Genomic DNA, 19,156 nt, shown 5'->3' with positions numbered 1-19,156 from the left:
TATATTCACCCAGATGCTGGACAACCACACAGCAGAGATGTTATAGAAATAATTTACTCTTCGAGTAGAGGGTTCAACTAGGTCATCTCCCCAGAATCATCCACATGATTCAGAGTAATGATAGCATCTCAGATTACAGTCAATTGCCTCCAGTGACTAGTCCTTTAAGGCTATGGATTTTAACCAGGGGTACCAACTAGAATCACTTGGCTAAGAGTTTTGTTTTGTTTTGTTTTGTTTTTTCCAAGATAAATGTGTCCAGGCTCTACTTGAAACACTGAATCCAAATCTTTAAGAGTGGGACAGGAGTGCAGATATTTGGAAAGGCTCTCCTGGTGATTTTTAAAGGCATCCCTGCTTCCCAGGTGGTTCAGTGGTAAAGAATCTTCCTGGAAGAAATGCAGGGGAGACCCCCAGAAGGAGGAAACGGTAACCCACTCTAGTATTCTTGTCTGGAGAATCCCATGGACAGAGGAGCCTGGCAGGCTGCAGCCCATGGGGTTGTAAAGACTTGGACAGTACTCAGGGACTAAGCATGCTATTTAAAGACCACTGCTTCAACAGAAGCACCTCTGGCTCCTGTCCATCTAGACCCCATTTAAAAGGTGCATCACACTTTGCTCAATGAGAAGGGAGTATTTGGCCCAGATTCCAAGGAAGTTCATCAGTTCTTAAGACTTTCATCCTGAAGTAAGAGTACAACTATGCTGAAACTCCCATTCCTCTAATATCTCAACTATCCAATACTCTAAACAACTCAATAAAACAGAAAATGGCCCCTAAACTTAAAAGGAAGAACAGACTCAAAGACAGAGCATGTTTGATCAGTGCCCCCCTTCACCACCTCATTGCCCGAGAGAAGCCAGCAAACCCTCCTATAGACCTTTTCATCTTCTCAAGTTTCTTCATTATAATAACGTTCTCCCACAGTGAACTAACAGAATCATGTACGGGTTAACAATCCTGCTGGGTCTCCTGAGATAGCCTAAAACTATAAAGAACAAGGGTTAACAATCCTGCTGGGTCTCCTGAGATAGCCTAAAACTATAAAGAACAAACTGGACAGAGCAGGTGGAGGTAAAGGTTAACAAGCTTAGGTACCCCAAACCTACATCATCTCAGCAAACTCTTGTGACCACCCACTGCCCTATAGGAGCATCCACCTTGTTCCTTCCAGTTCTGTCTCCTTCCAGTAAAATGCAAACAAGGTTTTAACGCTAAGAACCACCTGCTGTGTTTTCCTTTAATGTGATTTGAAACAATACCATTCCAAATTACATGAATCATCTCTAAATTTAGATGTCAGCTCCTAATACTCACAGCCTGTTCTGGATGGTAAATAATCGTTTCCGGTTTTCATGTGAGAATCATTGCCAGGAACCTCTTAATTCGCTGCCTCGTGATCCTTGAGAGGTAAGCATGAAACTACTTGCTACACTTGGCAGACACACCGGGATTCTGCTTGTATGTGGTACAACAACAAATGGTTTGGCCAATTCTAGGTAAAAATAAAAAGTCCCCCTGGACCATTTGGAACGGTGGCTTTCAACTCGGGAGGTGTTATAGAGTGGATATCTGTGTCCTCCTAGAATACACATGTCCTGTTTGTGCTCACTCAGTCGTGTCCAACTCTTTGCAACCCCATGGACTGTAGCTCACCAGGTTCCTCTGCCCATGGGATTTCCCAGGCAAGCATACTGGAGTGGGTTGCCACACCAGTGGGTTTCCTCCTCCGAGGGATCTTCCCGACCCAGGAATTGAACCTGCGTCTCCTGCATTGCAAGTGGGTTCTTTACCGCCTGAGCCACCAGGGAAGCCCGAGAATGTACATTGCTGAACCTCTGATCTTCAATACGATGGTTTTTGGAGGCAGGAATTTGGGGAGGTAATTAGATGAGGTCATGAGGCTGGGGTACCCACGATGAGATTGGTGTCCTGATAAGAAGAGACACGGAGATCTTGCTCTATCTACCTTGTGAGGACACAGTGAGAAGCCAGCCATCAGCAAGCAAGGAAGAGGGCCCCCCCTCCAGGAGCCTGACCAGCTAGCACCCTGATTGTGGACTTCCCAGCCTCCAGCTCCATGAGAAACAAATGGCTGTTGTTTGAGTGAGGTTATGGCTAGTGTAGGCAGTGTGTTACCTGAAACTTAAGCTTCTTACAGAAAATTGCAGAGGAAAAGGTTGAAAGAAGTCAAAGAAGTGAGTAGAATGAAGGAAAAGCCCTAGAAAAGGAGGCCAGAAATGAATGCTAAAATTGTCCCCCCAAACTCATGAGGCCAGAAGTAAGATTTGCAAGCCAGAGTCTGGAGCCATGGAGATAATAGCAGGACCACACCTTGGTAGTGAACCCCAGAAGGCTTCCTGTCCATAGCTGGCCTTTCATCATCATTAAAGGGCCAAAGACAGGACTTTCCTGATGGTCCAGTGGTTAAGAACCCACCTACCAATGCAGGGGACATGGGTTCCATCCCTGGTCAGGGAAGATTCCACGTGCACCACAACTTCTGAGACCCTCGGACCTAGCACCTACACTCCACCAGAGAAGCCGCCACAATGGAAGCCCCAGCACCGGGATGAAGAGTGGCCCTGCTCGCCGCAACTAGAGAGGCCAAAATTAACTAATTTTAAAATAAACAAATATATATTTTAAAGGGCCAAATACATATATCTTTTAAATATATATATGTATATATATATTTTTAAAGACTCTTTGAGTCTGATCCATTCACTGAAGTGGGTGAGACTGCCCTACTCTAGAATGTTGTGATTCTCTGCTTCTTTCCACGTTCTCATACACACAGTGCACACACACATGTACACATGTATGTACACACATGTACACCACATCCCCACTATGTTTAACAGAACTATGAGGTACCTTGGTTTCACACACCGCACACCTGCACTACTCACCAAGACAGACCTGCAGAGAAACCTCTCCATCCTTCTCCCAACAATCCCACAGCTATTTCCCAAACCCTGGCACCCATCACTACACAGCAGCAGGGTGGCCACTCAGGGCTGTTTGACATATTACTCCCGGGGCCAAGTCCACATACATCACTGAGGCAACCAGCACCTTTATTGCCATCCTGTTCCTTGATGCCTGTCCTGTGGTCATTAACCCTAACCACGTCAACAGTATTCACAACCCCAAGCCTGAATTAGCTCTCGAGGCAGGCAGCCCCCAGGGACCGGAGCAGTCACGCCATAACTCAGCCTGTGCACCCACAGTCTGAACTGAATTCTCCCCACCAGTAGGGAGGGCTTGCAGAAAACCAGAAAGAAAAAAAAGGATTGGCTTTTCAATCCGTGAAGCTGTTGTACCAGCCTAATGCTGATATGGCCAGCTGGACATTAAAAAAAACCTTGCCTAAGTCATGTGGTCATTCGGGGCCACATGTCATAATAAGTAACCATAAAAGATAAAACAGTAAGTAGAATCAAGGAATAACAATTATCAAAACTTACTTGCTGTCATGGAAAACTGAGGGACAACTGAAATAGCCACTCAGTGAATATCTGCCTTCCTTATGCACTGGGCTGGACCCCTCATCACTGATCTCTGACCCGTGGGAGAGGAAGCACACAACTAACTTTTAGTGTTCTGATTTTACACATCAGAAAAGTAGGTTCAGAGACCAGCTTGGCCAGCACCCTGATCACGGACTTCCCAACTACAAAACTGTAAGAAATAAATGCCTGTTGTTTAAGTGAGGTTATGGCTAGTGCAGGCAGTGAGTTACCTGGGACCAAAGCTACAAATGGGACTTTCTCACAGAGAATTTCGGAGGAGAGGGCTAAAAGAAGTCAGAGAAATGAGCAAGAATAAGCAACTTGAATTGCATAGTCAGTACATGGCCAAACTGAGGTTTTTTGAACCCATGACTTATTGTGGTGGACAAAATAATGTCCCTAAAAGACATTTACATCCTAGTTCCTGAAACCTGTGACTATGTTCCCATAGCAAAAGAGGAGATAATTATGCACCAGAAGGTGGAAATCTTAGGAAACCACCTCGGAATTCTGCCTACTACAAACATCTATTAGCATACATCAGCTGAGTTCACCAAGCTTGACTCCATGCTCTACCTATTACAGATTGTCTTTCTAGGTGAATCACAAAGAACTTTACAGAAAAAACCACCCAAACTCAGTACTGACCTGCCTGTCTCCAAACGCCAGCCCACACCTAAATCTCCCTCGTTTTCCCTCTGTGATCATAGCCTTTTACACGCACCCTGTTGGAAACCGAATAATGTTAAGAGCTAACTTGTCAGTGAAGAATCTGCCTGCAATGCAGGAGAACCGGGTTCAACCCCTGGGTTGGGAAGATCCCCTGGAGAGGGAAACGGCAACCCACTCCAGTATTCTTGCCTGGAGAATCCCATGGACAGAGGAGCCTGGAGGACTATAGTCCACGGGGTCACAAAGAGTCAGACACACCTGCGCGACTAACACAGCAACAACAGAAGATATAATTACAACAAACCTCGTTTGGAGCACTAGGTACTGGTCTAAGAAGCATGTACGGGCACCAATCTCTGAAGTGAGTATTAATACCACTCCAGTTTTTCAGGTGATAAAATTGAGCCAAGGAGAGGTTAAGGAACACAATAACTCTTAATCATGGAGCAGAGTTGGGGCTTCCCAAGTGGTGTCAGTGGTAAAGAACTCAGCAGCCAATGCTGGGGACATAAGAGACCTGGGTTCCATCCCTGGGTCAGGAAGATCTCCTGGAGAAGGGCATGGCAACCCACTCCAGTATTCTTGCCTGGAGAATCCCATGGACAGAAGAGCCCAGAGGGCTATAGTCCATATGGTCACAAAGAGCTGGACACGACTGAAGTGACTTAGCACGCACGTATGCAGGGAGCAGAGCTAGGTTTATAAAGCAGGTCATGGGACTTCACTGGGGATGCAAGAGTCGGACACGACTTAGCGACTAGACCACCACCACCAAACATGGACAGGAAGAGGGACCCTGGAGGACGCTCAGTTTTGTGGAGCTGGGTTGACCTTGCCAATTCTGGGAATTTCTCCAGTGTGAATATTTTGTTCCTTCATTCAGAAACAAACAAATTCACAGCATGTTCCAAGAAGCCTGGGGGATAAGGGGAAGATTTGCCCTACTCAGCTGTTTTTTCCAAATCCAATGAAGAGATTCCTCCTCCCCTACCTCCCACCCCTAGAGCTTCCATGTGGGAAAAGTACAGGAACTTCTGGTCACCCACACTTAGCAAAAGCCAGCTGTGAGCATCACCCCACATGAACCCCACTATGTGGGCAGAAGAGAACAGAAAAGGAAGCAGAGACTTGGCCAAGAAATAATGTGTATGCCTCCCCCACACACAGAAGGTGAGGTCGTGTCAGGAAAGTCTGATCAAATGCTTTCTCCAGAAGCTGTGGTTTCATCATCTTTCTTAGGACCCCTACTGTACTTATCACATGGAGAACATATTTAGAAATTCACCTTGTGCTCTGCAGGGACAACCCTGCCGCTGCGCTAGAAACTGCTCACCTGTTTAGGTCTGGGTTGGACCTTTGGTCTGAGGGCAGGTGCTACGCCCTGCTTTTCCTTTTATCATCCTCGCCATCAAACTCAACTGGGACTCAATAAAATTCATTGTTGGTAGACTGACATTTTTCTCAAGGGCCACAGACCCTCCAATGGCCAGTCTGAATTGGACTGTCTAATTGGACTGTGGGTGCCCAGGCTGAGTTACAGTCTGACTCCTCCAGTCTCTGGGGGCAGACTGCCTCGAGGGTTAATTCAGGCTTGGAGTTGTGAATACGGTTGACTCGCTGCATGCTCTGTTTTTTGGCCATTGTGATAGCATCTGTCTTGATGGAACCATCTGTTTTGCTCTGCAGGGCCCTAGAGCCACAAAGCCCACGTCTCTCCTCTCCTTAGTGACTTTCTGTTGGGGCAGCAGCCACGATGGGACCTCAAGTCTTATGAGAATCATTAGAATATTTTTTTTAAATATATTTATTTGGCTGCCTTTTCATACTGTTTGAAATGGTTGGATGGAATCACCACTTCAATGGACATGAGTTTGAGCAAACTCCAGGAGACAGTGAAGGACGGGGAAGTCTGGTATGCTGCAGTCCATGGGGTCACAAAGAATCAAACACAACTTAGTGACTGAACAACAATTTGGCTGCACTGGGTCTTAGTTGTGGCATTTGAACCCTTGTTTGTTGCATGTAGGATCTAGTTTCCGGACTAGAGATCAAACTACACTGGGAGCTTGGAGTCTTAGCCAGTGGAACACCAGCGAAGTCCTAGAAAATCATTAAAATCCTAATATGCTTCTGATGCTACACCTGACTATTACTTTGTTTCACCCTCATCAGATCTTATGTGATGGGCAGGCACACAGAGGAATTCAGAGACTTTTCTAATAGCAAACTTCTTCAAACTATATGTGCTCTCTGCCCTCATTATTTCCAATACAACTCACTTCAGGAAATTTTCACAAGGATGTTCACCATTTGTAAAAATTTCTACCATGCTTCTGAGTCATTCTCAGCATCCCCACCCCCACCCCATGCACACACACAAAGACACACTGCCAGGTGGATTATTCTAGAATCATGCCAGTGATCATGATTAACAAACAGTTGCCACTTCATTCCCACAAAGGTCAAAATGGAAATTCGATTCAGAAATCTGAGTTTTATCACTCTGCACAAAACAATCTGAAGGGAAACAGTTGAATTTTCTTGGTCTTAAATTACTTTTGAAAATGAGCTTAGTTGGTAGCCAGCATTCTGAATTCATTCAATTGCTATTTTTAAAATAGTCTCTTTGTCACTTTAACTAAATTGAACTCTTCTTTTTAAAAAAGAAAGCATATTTTCCAGGAGGACTTATGTTTTCAGAGTTCAGTGAAGATACCATATAACTTTTCCACTCCCTCTGTGAGTTCCAGACATTTCATATTTTTAAGATTTAATGGATGTAACTTATTAATCAAATTGGATATGTTTGGTTCCCCGTTTCTTCCTGGTGGTAGAGGCTACTAGTTGCCTTCCAATATCTTTTCTCTCCTTTCTTAAGAACCTAAGTTCATATTGTATTATCTGGAATGCAGATGTGATATCTGGAGTTTTAGCTGCCATATCAAAACATGAGGAAAAGGGTCACAGGCTTGAGATGGCAGAGTGTGGGTCCTGAGAACTTGGAGAAGCTGCTACTCCAGCCCTGCACTATCATATCCAGATTACCTTAGCTTCAGAGGAAAGGAGTTGTCTAGTTTTCTCAAGCCATTCTACTGTCGGACTCGATCATATGCAGGCAGCGCTAATCACAACTGATTCAAAGGATAACTTCAAATATGTTTTCCAGCTTACATATTGTAGAATTCCAATGTATTTCTTTTTATTTTATCCTTGGCTCACCACCACATATCAGAGAAAATTAAGCTCAGAGAGGTTGTCTTGGCTAAGATGCCACAAGAGCAGAACCTGGGAATCTCTAACAAGTAGATCTTGCATTTACCAATGCCTCTGGTGATAAGAAGCTTCAAATAAATAAATAAGAAGCCACAAACACATTACCATTCATCCTGATGCCAAATCCCCTAATGCTTTTGCATCTGGCTTCTTAGAAAAGTACAGCTTTCTAAAAGCTAAATTATCACAGTGTACCATCAAGTAGAATAGCACTCAATGGTCTTCCCATCCATCATTTCTTTCCCTTTAAACTGGTGTGCATCGATTGCCCAGTCTAGAGAACTGTGACAATCAATAACTTTCTTCAGAGAAATAGTGGGTGAGACTAAAGAAATTAGCTTATTTTGTAGTGGAAAGAAACAAGATGTCAATCAAACTCCTTAAACCTGATCTCAAATAAGTGCAGATGCCAATACAAGAAAAATCTAAGTCATAACTGCCTAACGTCACCCTGAAGGGAGAAGACTAGAGCTCACACACTGACTAGCCATGAAGAGGGAGTGGGACACAGAATGCCCTGTCATAGTGAGACCTCCTGTTCCGTGGGACACCTCAGAGGATTCTCCACCCCAGGGCTCCACCTCCCCACTGCAACACCTGATGTCACAGCCCACGTTCTGGTTACCACCGATGATGAACAAATTACCCCAAAACGTAGGAGCATAAGACAACCATGTCTCACAATCTTGTGGCTCAACTGGAAAGTTCTAGCTTGGGATCTCTCATGTGGTTGCCCTCAGATGCTGGCTGGTGCTGCCGTCATAGGAAGGCTTGATGGAGCTGAGCATTCAAGATGGTGCACGCATGTGGCTGAAAGTTAATTCCAACTGCCACCTGGGATTTCTGAAACTCGTGCATGTGGCCTGTCTGGCATGAGGGTCTCAGTGTACTCAGACTTACGTGACAGATGTCTTTCCCAGAGAACCGGAAGGAAACCAGATGGCCTTTTGTGAGCCAGCCTCGGAAGTCCTAGGCCACCACTCCCACTGTACTCTCCTGGTTGAAATGGCATCTGGGTTGCATCAGCCCTTCCTCAAGGTGAGGGGACTTAGATCCCACTTCTCAATAGGAGGGGACTTCCCTCGTGGTTCAGAACGTGAAGGATCTGCCTGCAATGGAGAAGACCAAGTTGGATCCCTGGGTCAGGAAGATGCCCTGGAGAAGGGAATGGCTACCCACTCCAATATTCTTGCCTAGAGCATTCCATGGACAGAGGAGCCTGGAGGGCTACAGTCAACGGGGTCGCAAAGAGTCAGACATGACTGAGTCTGAAACATTTTCAGTTTTCACTTTTCTCAATCAGAGGCATATCAAAAACTTGCAGTTGCTTTTGGGCACCTCTTTGCAGAGCAGAATTCCAGGGAAGGGGAATGAGCAGGTTCCAAAGGAGAGAAACAAGAGAATGGCCTTTGAGAAAGTGTTCAGTTAAACTTGAACAGTTATGTTTCTCACGGTGCTGTGATGTTCCTCAAATTCACTTTTCCTTATTTTCTCCTCAGCTTCAGCATGCTGTGCTGTCATATCCATCTGCTCTGGTCCCACCTGACCACGCTTTGCTGACCTGTCTCGGTTCCCCAGGCCCTCCAACCCACATCACTCATCTTTCCTCTGTGTAGCACAAGCTGACTACTCAGCTCCAGGTGGGACATCTCTCTCCTTTAGACAGGTCACAATTTAAGTAAAGCCTGACTTCAATGTATCTTCAAAGTAGAAAGGGAAGTAGACCCTGAATGCAAAGAAGAAAGAGTATTAGAAAGCCTTTGTCAAGCTGTCAGAGCCAACACTGCTTTGCCAGGCAGAACACAGGTAGGAACCAGAGGAGCAGCGAAGACATTCCATCCTGCCTGAGATGTCACTGGTTGAAAGGGACAGACAACATGCAGAATAAAGACAAGGATATCCTGTCATCGCCCTGTGAGGCTAGAAGTTACAATCTCCCTGTCAAAGCCATCCCTTCCAGGATTAGACCTTGGGTTCCAAGTCCCCACCTTGATCATCTCCCTGCCTCCATTTTCAGATTCATCTCCCACCACCTAGCAAGTTCTCCATGCTCTACCAAACTGAACGCTTTGACTGGCCAACTCAGAATCATACACCAGAAAGGAAAGGTGAGAGAAGCTATATTCCCAAAGCAGCTCAAAATTCCCCTGTGCTAAATAGAATCTTTTAAAAGCCCAAAACAGATAGCTAGTGGGAAGCTGGTGTATAGCATAGGAAGCTCAGCTCGGTGCTCTGTGATGGCCTAGAGGGTGGGATCGGGGGTCGGGGAGGAGGCTGATATATGTATACATATAGCTGATCCACACTGCTGTATGGCAGAAACTAACACAACGTTGTAAAGCAATTACACCCCAATACAAATTTAGAAATAAATAAACAAAAAGCCCAAGGCTGGGTTCACACAGTATGAAAATAATTCAGCGTTCTCACCCATGTACCTCTCCAATGTGTTGGGTGTGTGCAGGTGGAGATGTGAGGACCCCAGGGAAGGCTGGCAAGCTAAGTTAACTGTTTACCTTTCTTTCAGTTCAGTCACTCAGTCGTGTCCGACTCTTTGCCACCCCATGGACTGCAGCACGCCAGGCTTCCCTGTCCATCACCAATTCCCGGAGCTTGCTCAAACTCATTTACCTTTCTTTAAACAAACATGATTGAACAAAATCCTTGATGCTCAATATTTAAGTTTATCACAAATAAAAAAGTATTGCTCTGCAAATCATGAATGACACCGTCAGTGCCCAGCCCAGATCACCTTGGGTCCTTTGACTTTTTCTTCGTGCCTCAAAGAAAAAGCTTTGGATTCTTCCGTGTCAAATAGCCAGCACTTGCAGCTCTCATCAGAGGATGTGGGTGGGCTACCCACACGGACAGAGAGTGGGTCTGCCTCAGAGCTCACTCTCACCCCCACACCAGGGCGCTCTCAGCCAAGGACTGGAAAGTGCGGCAGAATGAAAACCCAGCTCCCTGCTTCAAGTTAGGACAAACTCCGAGGTGTATTCACGCTCCAGAGTTCCCCTGTGGAATCAGGCTGGGGCTTCACTTGAAATTACACCCTTGTGTAGTTCTTCCTCTTCTCTGCTCTGATTCCCCTGTTTCCTGACTGATTTCCCCAGGAGCACATCCCCAGTAAATCATGTGCACATGATCCCTTGACTCAGGGCTCCTTTGGGGCCCCTTGAGCTGAGAAACTTATTAAGAAATTAATTGAATCCTTCTTGCCCCACTCTGGCCAGGAAATGTGATCACGCCAAAGATGGACAAGCACTGAGGGGTCAAGGTTCATCATGGGAGAAACAAGGAGCCACCACCCAGAGCAGAATATTATGGGTACCACAAGTGGATAACCAGAATCATGGATCCTAAGGAGAGGATGAATATAAAAATGGGCTCAGAAGAAAGAGCTGCTGACAAGGAGAGTTTTTATGGAGAAGGTAAATCTAATCAGAGCCTTGAAGGAAGAAGAGGGTGGAAGGCATTCCAGTGGAATGAAATAAGGTGTGTTAGTCACAGTTCTCTAAAGAAACAGAATTAACAGGAAATATATGTAAGAGGAAGTTTATTACAAGGAATTGGTTCCTGTGATTACGGAAGGTATGAAGCTCCATGCCCTGCTATCTGCAAGCTGGAGATCTGGGAAAGCCAGAGGTGGTGTAGTTCAAGGCCTAAAATCCAGGGACCCACTGATGGAGACTATGGTCTGCAGGTCTGAGAACCAGGAACTCTGGGAACAGAAGATCAGCATTCCAGTGCAAGAAGTCAGGCAGAGAACAAATTCATCCTTCCTCCACCTTTCTGTTCCATTCAGACCCTCAGTGGACTCCATGACGCCCACCGATGTGGGGAGGGCCACGTGCTTTACTCTGTCCATCAATTCAAATGCTAAACTCTTCTGGAAATACCCCCATAGACATGCTCAGAATTAATGTCTAACTGGCCATCCCCTGATCCCATCACTTCACAAGTAAAATGAACCATCAAGGAAGGGCGTAAGCAAAGACATAACGACAGGAAAGAAAAGCATCGATCAAGGCTTATTACTCACAAGGCACAGTTCTAAGATTCACACCTGTATTAACCATTTCAGACTCACTGCAACCCAGTGAGACAGGGTCTGTGATCACCCCCATCTTACAGGGGTGAAAAGGAGACACAAACTGATCAACAACTTGCCCCAAGTCACGCATACGGAGGGAAAGCCTGGGAGGTGGACCCACTGGTAGACCCAGACAGGTCAGTACCACAGGCCAAGCTTTTAGCCACCACTGCCAACTCCTCTGAGCTGAGCAGTCTGCCTGGGAAAGGATCAACAGAGGTTGCTAGAAAGAGATAGTGAGACCAAATCATGAGGTGTCTATATGTCAAATACAGTTGGGACTTCTATACCTCATTCATTCCACAAATATTTACTGAATAACTATTATGTGTTGGCTTGGTGGGAGTATGGTAATACACCAGAAAGGCAAAGTCCCTCTTCCCATGGAGTTTACAATCTTATCCACCTAGTTATTAACAGTTCCCTCAAGAGGAAACAGGACTGGCGTGGCAAAACAAAATTGGAAGAAAAGTTAAAGTTATTTGGGGGTCATTTCTTTTTAAGTTAACAAGGGTTGTGGGGGGCGGGGACACAATCTTCCACCTTCTAAAGACCTGGAGCAGATCACATTGTGGATTCGTTAGGGCCCTGCTGGATGTTGCAACAAAAATAATTTCTTTTTATTGTTTAGTAAAAAAGAAGTTTATGTTTGACAGATGTTCCTCATTGGCCTGTGGCTTTCCTCTATGCAGTGAGTCAGGGACACAAGCTCCTTCTACTTGCAACCCCCAAGTTCCTTCCAACACCTAAGTTCTTCTCATCATCCTTAGCCCACTGACCGTAAAGGCCAGAGAGCATTAGAGAAGGCATGTGTTTCTTTTTTTTTTTAATTTTTATTTTATATCAAAGTGGGGCTTCCCTGGTATCTCAGACAGTAAAGAATCTGCCTGCAATGCAGGAGACCCATGTTCGATCCCCAGGTCGGGAAGATCCCCTGGAGGAGGGCATGGCAACCCACTTCAGTATTCTTGCCTGGAGAATCCCATGGACAGAGGAGCCTGGCAGGCTACAGTCCATGGGGTCGAAAAGAGTCGGACATGACTAAACGACTAACACTTTCACTTTGACATAGCAATTTACAACCTTGTGTTAGATTTAGGTATACAGCAAAGTGAGTCAGGTATACACATGCCTTAGCTATTCTTTTTGAAAGTCTTTTCCCATTTAGCTTGTTACAGAATACTGAGCAGAGTTCCCTCTGCTGTGCGGTGAGTTCTTGTTGGTTCCTTAAGTGATGTCAGTCAGCCTTTTTGACATTGTGTTAGTCACACTCATCCCACGGCCACACCCAGACACCCAGATGAGCCATGTGGCTGTTGCTAGAAGTCACGTCCCAGAAATAACTGCACGCTGTGGAAGAGGAAACACAAATGTTGGTGGAAAAGCTAGTCTTCTCTGCCCCACACCCTGTCCTTTCCTCTGTCCATAAACTGTCATTGAAATACATTGAAATACACTCAACTCCAGGACCAGTAACTTCAAGGCCACCTTCGGTGTGCAAATGAAGCCGTATTAGGACCATGTTCAGTACTGGAGCAGAGTGACCAGATGCAAACTGAAGGAAGAGGAGTTTATCAACCATAACATTCAATTGCTTTTGTGTGACTGCTCCCCAAGCCTACAGTTGATAGCACCATTTCCTTAACAGGCTGCCTGACATATTTCTCCAAAGCGCGCAGTAGAGATAGACGCAAATTTCAAAGTTTGGGGGAAACGTCCGATTCACCCACCCACATATGCTATTTTCCACTCTGCTTTTCAGGCTCCCCCAGCTTAAGAATAACTGAGCTCTAGAGCGTCCCTGGCAGCCCAGTGGCTAGGATGTCACCTTCCAGGGCAGGGAGTGCAGGTTCCATTCCTGGGAGAGGAGCTAAGATCCTCCATGCCTTGAGGCCCAAACACCAGATCATAAAACAGAAGCAATATGGTAACACATTCGATAAAGACTTAAAAAACGGTCCCCACCACAAAAATCTTAAAAACTAAAAATCTGAGTTCTAGCTGGATACTTGGAGAGCTAAATTCTAAGAATCAAGATGGAGGAGCATTAGGGGAAAGTGCAAGGAGGTCTAATTTTTTTGTTGTTGTAGTTAATTAATTAAGTTTTGGCTGCTCTGGTTCTTGGTGGCTACATGCAGGCTACTCTCTAGTAGCAGTGCGCCGGCTTCCAATTCCGGGGGCTTCTCTTGTCGAGGTGCACAGGCTGTAGGCTGTGCGTGGGCTCAGCAGTTGTGGTGTAGGGGCTTAGTTGCCCCGTGGCATGTGGGATCAGCCCAGACCAGGGATCGAACTCATGTCCCCTGCATTAGCAGGCACTGCACCCAACCACTGAACCACCAGGGGACTCCTTGGAGGCCTTATTTTAATATAGGAGGATCCTAGACTGAGACTGCCTGAGGTCCCCCAGCACAGATGCTTTGGAGTAGTTTATAACTTAGATACCCCTCCTTTCTTGCATATGGAAATTGCTGATTGTATTTGACGATTCCAGAAACAAAGAGAATCTTCAAAATCATCTATTCCAATGTCTGTATCGGATGGATGAAAAAACTGAGTCTCAGAGGAGTTAAGTGACTTCCCTGAGATCACACAGTTTGAGTGGCAGAACCCAAGGATGAGCAAATAGTGGGGTGTCACTGGCAGGGGGGTTTGCATTCTGTAAATATCAGTGTCCAAGCTCCCCTAGGTCTGCACAGCCTTCTCCCTGTCCTAGCTTATCTCTCCTGCTGCTTCTCCAGGCTGACAGTCTATGACCAACTCTATGACACCAAACTGTCATTCTGCTACATTCTGAAGAATCTGTCAACAGAACTGTAAAGGTTTAACTCAGCTCACACGTCACCTTCCTGTCAATTTCTCTGGCAAGTGAGCCAATAATAGATCTTGGCACTGCCAACTCTATCCCCTACCAGGGTTATTTGGAAGGGTTGAATTCAGACAAATAATCAGCTAGACCGAGTCTCCTGTCAATGAAACTCCGAATCATTTGGTTTGTGCATATTTAGTCCCATTACACATTCAGGCTGATTTGGACAGACATGACCATGATGGCCATCCCCCAGAAGACACTCAGGTGTCCTGATCCTTTTCCAGTAAACCAAAAATGGGAGTACCATGGTATGAGGTCCCTGTTGAAATAACAAGCCGCCCAGTGGAACTTTCACCCCAGTTTCATTATGGCTGCATCTGCAAATCCAAGAGTCAGGCTGGTGGGGAGGAAAACCCGCAGCTGTTTTTCAAGAAATTAATTTCTCTCCCTGCAGTGATCAGTCCTGGTTAAGTGAGAGAATCAAATTATCTAAGTTACTTCTGCTGGGAAGGTCGGCTGCTCTGAATCCTGATGAAAAATAACACAATGGTGCTATTTAATTTAAAACCTCCGTCTGCTTCTCTTATAATTCATAATGATTATACTTCGCATTTATGTAGTATCCAAGGATGGCAAAGAACTTTGATAGCATAAATGATTCATCCTTGGGACCCCACAGAGAAGCAAAGCTGGCCTCTCTATCTCCATACGGACAGTGAAGGGAAGAAGAGCCTGGTAACCCAGATTCCCAACTGACTTTTCAACACGAATCAGCACTCCCTCTCCAGTTATTTAGGACTTGGCATCAATTCTGACCAGACTAATATATTACACAAACGGACATCATGATATGGGAGCGTAAAAGAGATAAGAAGTTATGGCTTGCAAATGTAAATCAATAAAGACTGTGGGCTTCCAGCCATTTCTTTCTACGAAAAAATGCTTCTATTGCTTCCAGCAGCCTGGCCAGCATATGGTAGCCTTCTACAAGAACGTCTTAAATGTTGATCTAATGGGTTCGTGCATTCCAGAGACAGAATGAACCGTGTAAAAATAACAATGAGCACGTGGCCCTCACTTTACAGTTTACAGAGCACTTTTGCTCTATTCCCTCATTTACACACTCCTGTCTTGTGTTACCTTCTGTGCTCTGCACTCCTGACTAAAACCAAAGGGATTATTCACACCCTTCCGGGCGAAACGCAGGGCTCAGCTGCCCTCACCACTCTACACTTGCATTCACACAGCCACAGAGAAGGTTGGCTTTCCTCCGCTTAGTTACTAAGTCACCAGAGGCAACACAGATTCATGTCAGGACAACCGGGGCACGGGCTGAAGGACAGATGCTGGCTGATGGTCCACCTGAGAAAAAGCCACTTGTGCCCCCACCTCCCACGGCCCAGCCACAACGGATCTCTGGCTTGTTCCTCAAACACACTGGTCCTTGTGTCCCTTCTGCCTGGAACGCCTTGATCCTTCCCACCCTGTCTGCCCAAAAAGCTGCTACTCTTCCTGTTAAGTCAAGCTCATAGATTTTCTCTTTCATGTGACTTGCTTGAATCTCCAAGCAGAAACAATCATTTCCTCCTCCGCGATTCCATGACATTTTATCCATACTTTATCTGATGGCCCTAAGAACACTGTCTTAGAGATAATCATCTATGTGTCTGTCTCTCCCATCAGACTTTGATCTCTTTGAGGTCAAAGGCACAGTTTAACTGTCTCTTTACACAGCTCAAGAAGCAACAGCTAGAACCGAACATGGAACAACAGATTGGTTCCAAATTGGGAAAGGAATACCTCAAGGTTTATATTGTCACCCTGCTTATGCAGAGTAATCATGCAAAATGCCAGGCTGGATGAATCACAAGCTGGAATCAAGATTGCTGAGAGAAATATCAATGACACCACCCTAATGGCAGAAATCAAAGAAGAACTAAAGACTCTCTTGATTAAGGTGAAAGGAGACTGAAAAAACGCTGGCTTAAAACTGAACCTTCAAAAAACTAAGATCATGGCATCCAGTACCATCACTTCATGGCAAACAGAAGGGGAAACAATGAAAACAGTGACAGACTTTATTTTCTTGGGCTCCAAAATCACTGTGGACAGTGACTGCAGCCATGAAATTAAAAGACGCTTGTTTCTTGGAAGAAAAGCTATGACAAACCTAGACAGCATATTAAAAAGCAGAAACATCACTTTGCTGACAAATGTCCGTGCAGTCAAAACTATGGTTTTTCCAGTAGTCATGTATGGGTGTGAGAGTTGGACTATAAAAAAGGCTGAGCGCCGAAGAATTGATGCTTTTGAACTGCTGGAGAAGACTCTTGAGAGTCCCTTAGACAGCAGGGCGATCCAACCAGTCCATCCTAAAGGAAATCAGTCCTGAATATCCACTGGAAGGACTGATGCTAAAGCTGAACCTCCAATACTTTGGCCACATGACATGAAGAGCCGGCTCATTGGAAAAGACCTAACTCATTGGAAAAGACCCTGATGCTGGGAAAGATTGTAAGTCAGGAGAAGGGGATGAGAGAGGATGAGATGCTTGGATGGCATTACAGACTCAGTGGACATGAGTTTGAGCAAACTTCGGGAGATGGTGAAGGACATGGAAGCCCACTGTGCTACAGTCCACGGGGTTGCAAAGAGTTGACAGGACTAAGTGACTGAACAACAATAAAAATCTTTAATTTCAAGTCTTTGCATGATAACATGATTACTTTTGTTTTTTTTCTCCACACCCCCCACTAGGCTATGAGGTCTATGTGGAACCAGGAGCCTTGTCTGGTTACCTACTTATCCCCAGAATCTAGCTTAGCACATGGCACTTTTTTTCCTGACAGACTAGATAGGTAGATGGAGGGAAGGCAGGATGGGTTGATGAATGGGTGGATGGATAAAGGAGGCATCTCTTGCATCTCCTGATTGGCAGGTGGATTCTTTACCACTGAGTCACCTGAGAGGCACCCATGGACACACACATGCAGCCAACTGCCCCATTCTCATCACAACATCACTTCAACTCTGGGTCTACTTTTGGGAACACTTGCTCCTGTTCTCAGAGAAGGCGATGGCACCCCACTCCAGTATTCTTGCCTGGAAAATCCCATGGATGGAGGAGCCTGGTAGGCTGCAGTCCATGGGGTTGCAAAGAGTCGGACATGACTGAGCGACTTCACGTTCACTTTTCACTTTCATGCACTGGAGAAGGAAATGGCAACCCACTCCAGTGTTCTTGCCTGGAGAATCCCAGGGACGAGGGGAGCCTGGCGGGCTGCCGTCTATGGGGTCACACAGGGTCAGACACAACTGAAGCGACTTAGCAGCAGCAGCAGCAGCTCCTGTTCTAGGTGAGGAGAGATGACCAGAGGGAGAAGGCCTTTCCAGAATGGAGACACCTTGGCACTCAAGGCTCCATGTACACATCCCCTCCAACCTAGGGGGCCCCTTCCACGCCCTACTTGACCTCGTGACCCTCAGCCTCTGCTCTAGGAGACCACACCATCTCACCAAGGGAAGAGGCTGAGGGCTGTTGGTTGCTCTGTTTGGATGACAGATGATTAGCAAAGTGGAGAGCAGGGCAGAACCACCATGTGCCGGGCTCAGTTCTCTTCCACTTTGGTTCCCTTCTTGCCCTCCCTCCCATCCAGCCTCTGTTATCTGCCTTCACAGCAATGGAGTGCTACCCTCTCCAGGCATCAGCCTGATAAGTGACACAAACAGACCGCTGTATCAGCTGCCTCTCCCAGCCCAGCCTGTGACCTCCATGGTGCCCACAAGAGAAAACAAGGATGGAGCATGCTTGCAGCCACAATTCTAATTACCTTAGGTGAGTCGGGGCACATTCAGGCTTGCAGGATGGGGAGATGAAACGACAGAAGCCGGCCTCTACTTACTCTCTTGTTGCTTACAGAACATTCTATAGCAGCTGGCAGCCTGCACAGATACCCGAGAGGGAGGGAGCCCAAGATCTCTGCTCTTGGGTGAGCTGGCTCTTGGATGAACCTGCCCAGGTTCTGTGGGACCGAGGCAGGAGCTCTAACCCAAGTCCCTGTATATTGGAGTTTTAAGGATCCCTGAGTGTGTCTCAAACCCCAGGGTATGCAAATTTCCTTAAATGTACCTATATGCATTTATCTGGGGGATTCAAAGCATTCTTTGGCTTTTCAAAGAAACCCAGTGTCTTTTTTTTTTTTTTCCAATACAAACATAACTGGCCTAGAGGGCAAAGCATTTAATTTATCAAGATTTTTGTTCATTTTCTGCATACCTTTGGGAAATGTAATTAAATAGCTTCCCCCCCCCCCCACCACCACCACCACACCTCTTCCCAAAAAAGGAAAAGAAAAGAGAGGATGTAAATTGAGATTGAAATTAGAACAGAACCAACAATCTAGGGACCAGGGCATTACAAGCAAGAAGCCCAGGTCTTCTCTACAGAGTCCAGGTAGAAAGAGAGACAGTCTCATACACAGTCTTCTCTAAACAGGCAGACCAGAAATGATTTGCAGCTATATTAGAAAAATTAATTTAGTTCAACCAATTTATCTCTTTCCAGACTTGTTACCTCTTGGTTCAAATTCTAACAATTTTTTTTTTTTTTTAAACATAACCTACACCTTTCATTTCTTGCCTGGGCTACTGCAGTGTCCTCCTAATTGGCTACCTGTACTGATGCTTTTTGGGCTTCTCCTGTGGCTCAGCAGTAAAGAATACCCCCCTGCAATGCAGGAGATGCAGGAAACACGGGTTCAATCCCTGGGTCAGGAAGATCTCCTGGAAGAG

General features: G+C 45.8%; 1 long non-coding RNA gene across 2 annotated transcripts in view; it reads right to left on the bottom strand.

Annotated features, from left to right (window-relative positions):
• Positions 1 to 19,156, bottom strand: part of LOC122433104 — a 481,223-nt gene that overhangs the window by 241,342 nt on the left and 220,725 nt on the right. The window contains exon 4 of one of the 2 annotated variants that reach the window (XR_006267029.1): positions 8,364 to 8,572. The exons of the other annotated variant lie outside the window; for it this stretch is intronic. This is a non-coding gene — a long non-coding RNA (uncharacterized LOC122433104). The remainder of the gene's footprint in view (positions 1 to 8,363; positions 8,573 to 19,156) is intronic. 2 annotated transcript variants of the gene reach the window in all.

This window comes from Cervus canadensis, chromosome 32 (genome assembly GCF_019320065.1).
Source record: "Cervus canadensis isolate Bull #8, Minnesota chromosome 32, ASM1932006v1, whole genome shotgun sequence".
NCBI lineage: Eukaryota > Metazoa > Chordata > Mammalia > Artiodactyla > Cervidae > Cervus > Cervus canadensis.
This window is presented reverse-complemented; position numbering and strand designations above follow the sequence as displayed.